Source organism: Argentina silus (assembly GCF_951799395.1).
Source record: "Argentina silus genome assembly, chromosome: 9".
Classification (NCBI taxonomy): Eukaryota; Metazoa; Chordata; class Actinopteri; order Argentiniformes; family Argentinidae; genus Argentina; species Argentina silus.
In genome coordinates, this window is record NC_139663.1 from 22,606,951 (window position 1) to 22,613,619 (window position 6,669).

Consider the following 6,669-nt stretch of genomic DNA (forward strand, 5'->3'; position numbering starts at 1 on the left):
GTGTGTGTGTGTGAGTGTGTGTGTGTGTGTGTGTGTGCATGGAAGCTTGAGAATATATCACTCCTCTGGCGCTCCAAAATTCAGACAAAAGAAAATATCTTTATAGATTATTTAAAAGAAGGATACTGATGAAATATTGCTGAAAGTGTCTGAAACATTCATTTGATCACGTGTTTTCTCCAGACCACACTGCTGGATGGCAGCTGGCGTCCCTCTCTGGCGTCCCCTGCTCTGCTCTGCTCTGCTCCGCTGGTGACATTTAAAGTTCCTCAAACCTCACATCTAACCCTCCGTCAGCCAAGGCCTCCGCCCTTCTCTCTTCAAAAGCTGTCACTTTCAAAGAGACTCAGATTGTGTCTGTATTACCCCGACTTTTTCAAAGGCACTCCCCTCCCTCCCTCCCTCCCTCCCTCCCTCCATCCTCTTTTTCTCTTTCTCTCTCTGAAATTCCTCCTCTCAAAACCTCTCAAACCTATTCTGTTCCATCCTCTTTGTCATCCTAAGAATAACCTGTCTTTGTTGTCTCTGGGAAGTCGCGGGAACGTATTCATGCTTGGCTCAGGCGCAGGGAATGCAATGTCATCGCAAGGTGTGATTCAGGGAGAGATCATCAGGGGGAGGCGAAAGAAACGGCTGAGAGGCTTCCCAGAAATGTCAAATAAACGCGATGATGATGTTGTCTGCAGACAATCGTGGCCATATTCAGTGGATGCCTCTCGTAGATGTTATGGGTACAGCTGGAGAGTATTCCTACTTCATAACCCGTGTTGGAATTTGCTCAGAATGTCTTTGAAGACGATTCTCTGACTTGACTCCCTTACTTAGACAAATGTACTTATTGTAAGTCAAAATTCGAAGAAAAAAGCGTCTGTTTAATGACTTCAAATGAACTGAAATTTAAGAGGACTATGAACAGTTCAGTCAGTTTGACAAATGAGCTGAAGCGAAGCCGTAATGAAGCGATCCCAGACAGCCTAATGAGTCACGTTAGTGTGACTGATGACAGCGACGTTCCACTTTGTTAGCTTCCAGCAGCGTTCCTTCATTGGGGATAAACACAAATTCCAAAGCTATGCAAAGAAACCAGTCAGCAACGGTTTGATTTCCCTATTAACATGCTAATCACAGCGCAATTAATTGATTCATCAACAATTTCAAATGAACCAATAGAAGTGTGAAGAGTCCTTTGAGTCAGAAGAGGGGAGAATTCAATCATCAAGTCAACAATGTGGTTGTGTGTTCGATTTTCAGTTTTGTTCCCGAAAGGCTTTTGATTGTCTCCATGTTGCTCCAGATAACACGGTGCTGACTGACTGAGTGTAGGGTGGACAGATTGCAAACAAATGCCATTTCACCTCCCCCTCACACACACACACACACACACACACACACACACACACACACACACATACACACACAGATGCACACACACACACACACACATGCTAGACCACTGGACCACCCCAGGCCGTGGTACCAGACCAGTGGACCACCCCAGGCCATCTACTCTGCCTCTACAGCTTCTACTCTGCCTCTACAGCCTCTACTCTGCCTCTACAGCCTCTACAGCCTCTACTCTGCCTCTACTGCCTCTACAGCCTCTACTCTGCCTCTACAGCCTCTACTCTGCCTCTACAGCCTCTACTCTGCTTCTACAGCCTCTACTCTGCCTCCACTCAACGCCTCGTTTCCACAGAGCTCCATATTCCAGTGTTACAGTAGCCTCGTCAAACTGCATCGTCACTTCTGACGTCTGTGCTGTCGAGTCCCCGTGGCCCAGAGGGGAGAGCATGCAGCTGTGTCTCCATCCAGTCGGTTGGGGGGCCGTTGTTGGGCGGCCCCTCCACTGGGACCTCCTAACGAGTTGGAAAATCTCTCCGGATCCGTGCGACATACTTCAGTCGTTGTGGAGTTCTGAAGGGTCTCCCGCCCCGGTGTTTCGCGGAGAAGACACAGCCTTCTTGTGGAAAGCTCCGTTCAGAATCGCTGCCACCCGATTCCATTTCCCCGGATCGCCGAAGCAGTTTAATCTTACTGTGTTTTCCTGAAGGCTCTCTCTGTTGTTTCTGGAACTTCTGAAATGGTTGAAAAAACCTGCCCAGGTATCTCCACCTGCCAGGTGTACTGGTGCTGGGGCACGGATGCACCGTTGTTGCTAGGAGACTCTGCTGCTGAGGAAGGCTTGTCTGAAAGTCAACTTTAGCGTTGTAACGAAAAACATACATCCTAAAAGTGTCCAAACCATCTTTAGGCCTTTGACTGCGCTATGGAAGGCAGTTACAGCGGATGTGCTTCGTTGTTTCAGTGGTTTGCCATGTCTTGGCATGGAGCCGCTACACTCACATCTGCTCCCCCCGCAAGCAAACAGATACACACACGCACACACACACGCACACACACACACACACACGCACACAGACGCGCACACACACACACACACACACACAAACACCTGCCCCCCACTGCCCCCCCCCCCCAGCATTAGTCCAACTGTTTCTCCTTGACATGCCTCAGGCATGCAGGCGTTGAGTAAAAAACCTGCTGTCAACACTGGTTTTGACGCACCCCCCCCCCCCCCCCCCCTCCCCCCACCCTGCTCTAGCTGCTCTCCTCTCGCTTGGACATTCCCTGGCAAGAATCCCTCTCTCCCTACATCACTCTCTCCCTCTCCGGCTCAACCCTTCAACCCCTCTCCCCTTTGAGGCAACCGCTCAAACCCTCCATCTCTCCCTCACTCTCTCTCTCCCTCACTCCACATCTCTCCCTCACTCCCTCAACCACTCATACCCCCCCACACACATAGACACACACCCTTCTTCCCTCTCTCAATCCACCCCCTACACCCCCCCCCCCAGACTCCTTGTCAAGCCCCAGAGAGCCGACAGGGACACCCAGGGACGCCATGGGATTAAACTAACCCTCTCGGAGGAGAAGATGGTAAATTTAGTCTGAGGATGAAGAAGCCAAGTGGAGGGGAAAGAGAGAGGGAGGGAGGGAGGGAGGGAGGGAGAGCCGTAAAAGGAGGGCACCACTGCTGCATCAAATGAAAGAGAAGAGAGAGGAGAGGAGAGAAGAGAAGAGAAGAGAAGAGAAGAGAAGAGAAGAGAAGAGAAGAGAAGAGAAGAGAAGAGAGAGAGGGAGAGGGAGAGGGTTAAACAAATGTAATATGTAAAGGGGGTTTGAGCGTAGGATGTGCAATTGGTGTGGGAGTTAGGATTCCACGGGGTGTGAGCTGAGGGAATTGGCTCAGGGAATAAGATTTAAGATCCCACGGGGCGTAACCTCAGGGAATTGGCTCGGGGAATGAGCATTCGGATCCCATGGGCTGTTATCAGAGGGAAAATGCTTGGGGAATATGAGACTACGAGCTACAGAGAGAGCAGTTATTAAAGGATAATTCTCAGAGGAATATAGATAGATAAAATGTGTTACCCTTACTTATTGGCAAACCAAACCGTGTTGTCTACGTTCACAAAAAAAAAAAATCATACTGTCCCAAAAAGTATTTCCAGTATCTTCCACAAAAAGTTTGATGGTATAATGGTTCTCTATGCTGAGGCACAATTACACCCTCTCAAACCCACCCTCTCAAACCCACCCTCCCCAACCCACCCTCTCAAACCCACCCTCTCAAACCCGCCCTCCCCAACCCACCCTCTCAAACCCACCCTCCCCAACCCACCCTCTCAAACCCACCCTCTCAAACCCACCCTCCCCAACCCACCCTCCCCAACCCACCCTCTCAAACCCGCCCTCTCAAACCCACCCTCTCAAACCCACCCTCCCCAACCCACCCTCTCAAACCCACCCTCCCCAACCCACCCTCTCAAACCCACCCTCCCCAACCCACCCTCTCAAACCCACCCTCCCCAACCCACCCTCTCAAACCCACCCTCTCAAACCCGCCCTCCCCAACCCACCCTCCCCAACCCACCCTCTCAAACCCACCCTCTCAAACCCGCCCTCTCAAACCCACCCTCCCCAACCCACCCTCTCAAAGGTCACTGAGAAAGTCGGACACTTTAATCACACCACACACAGGGAAACAGCTGATGTGTACATCATCTCAAAGCTACATATCTATATGTGAGCTCGCTATGAATATTCCTGGGAGCGGGTGGTGCTGCACCCAGAGAGACTTACGTCCTCCCGGGCCTGTGTGTGTGTTATTGTTGGACAAAGTGGTTAGTAGAACCCCCATCCCCACCAGCATGGTATTAGTAGAACCCCCATCCCCACCAGTATAGTAGTATATTTTAGTATTTAAATGTTTTTGTTCGCTTGGGCCTGTCTAGAGGGCCAGACGGGTGGGGTTTGCGATTTTGAGACTATTCCATTGTGCCAGAAAAACCTGATCAATGAAATTATTTCAAATATGATTTGTACTCATGTGCGTGTACACTCACACACACACACAACCCCCCCCCCCCCCCCCCACACACACACACCCCCACACACACACCCCCACTCCACCCCCCCCCCCTACACACACACAAACCCCCCCCCACACACACACACACACACCCCCCCCCACACACACACACACACACACACCACCAGTATGGTATTAGTAGAAGTGGAGACCCCTCCTTCCCTCCAGACTATGTTATATAGGAATAATAATGATACGTCAAACTTGTGCAGCGCTTTGCAAAGAAAAATAAATAATAAATAAATGAGCACAAATAAAATAGAGATGGGGAGAGATAAAACAGACATGTTAGTCTCGGAGTAGGCTTAACCTGTGCCCGGGAAACCAACCCTTGAAATGGTAGTAGTGACTGATTACCCGATGGCTTTCTTGCCTTGCCCATGGCCCTCTACGTGTGGATGGATTAGGGGATTAGGGAAACGGAGAGAAGGGTATAAAATCCGGGGACAGAAGGGATTAGGAAGATTACATTGTATATTTTATGGCTGATGATCTTGAATCCTTCATAAAAGTGTTGTAATTTCTGAATGGTCAAACCAATATGTACACAAATACCATTCCATCACCCTCTACGTGTGGATGGATTAGGGGATTAGTGAAAGGGAGAGAGGGGTATAAAATCAGGACACAGAAGGGATTAGGAAGATTACATCGTGTATTTTATGGCTGATGATCTTGAATCCTTCAGAAAGAATTGTGCAGAATGGTGGGTGAAATTGAAAAGAAAGAGAAAAGAGACAGAGGAGAAGAAGAGCATCACAGAGGAGAAGAGGAGAAGAAGAGCATCACAGAGGAGAAGAGGAGAAGAAGAGCATCACAGAGGAGAAGAGGAGAAGAAGAGCATCACAGACTTGCTCAGACGAACATGATTTACTGGAGCCAAGTTTGGGCAGAAAGCTGCCGTCTTCAGGGTTTCAATCGATCGGGAATCTGTCATAAGAAATGGAGATGATAGAGAATGACTGAGTGTGAGAGCCAGGAAGTTGAAAAGAAAGTAGGCTTAAGAGAGAGAGAGAGAGAGAGAGAGACATAGTGTGTGTGAGTGTGAGTGTGTGTGTGTGTGTGTGTGTGTGTGTGTGTGTGTGAGAGAGAGAGACAGAGAGATATCTAAGGGGGAACTGAGGATAGAGTAAGCCCCCCCGGGGTCGGAGGTGTGAGAAAATTAGGTAAGAAAATTGGATGGGTGGAGGGAGAGAGAGGGAGGAGTAAAGGAGGAGGGCCCGGGGGAAAGGGATCTGGAGATCCAGGCGATTATTAATAGTAGCGTTTGATTAGTTAAGTGCAGTCAGGAAAGTGATACGCCCGGCCCAGCGTAACCACGGCTCCCACTTTTTTTTGTTCATCCTAAAATAGTGGAGGGGGAGAAGTATAAAACAGAGAGGCGGGACCTCCCCCTCTCTATCGGACCTCCACCCTTCCTTCCTGACCCCTCACACCACCTTCATCCATACCCCTCACCCAAACTCAGGTAAGGCCTCTGGAACCGGGTACTGTACCACCTGGCCCACAGAACCCGCTCCCCTCTGGCTCATTTGAATAGTTTGCTGAACTACAGACAGAGACCGTAATGCAGTAGAGGCTTTAAAGACATTGTAAAAGGTCATTTCGAGTTGTGTGGAACTGTAGTGGCCATATCTGCAAAATAGCAATCTTCCGCACCACAACTCCTTGGCTGCAGTTTAGTGTCTGGGGATAAAGATTGAATATCAACAAAGGTAATTACTTTTGTGGTAGCCATGTTTTAGTACCAGATGCAAAAATAGCACAATTTATAGTTGCTTGTAATTATTCTCAAGGTCAGGACACAGTGGAGGGTAATGGAAAGGCTACAGAGTCACATCACACAGCGCACTTTTACAGTACAACGATGGGGAGCGGTGAATTTACTGTCCTGTAGGGTACAAAATGCTGATAAAGTAAAAACATTACTTTTTGGGACCAAACGTCCTCTTGAGACTGTAACCTTACCCCATTACTATTCTGTAGGTGATGATCACTACGAGGAGAAAATGGTAAAACGGGGCATTTGCATGTGCTCGTGTATGCGGGTCTATGAATATTCAACGACGCAGTGAACTGTTTTAGTAGATTCGGCCTCTGTTAATTAGCAAGGGAGACTAATAATGTTTTGTTTGGGTGTCACAATGAAATATGTATGAACTTAAAGACAACAACTCTTGCTATAAATGCTAATTTGGGGACTTAAGCGATTTGCATCTTTTATTACTGTAGACGCT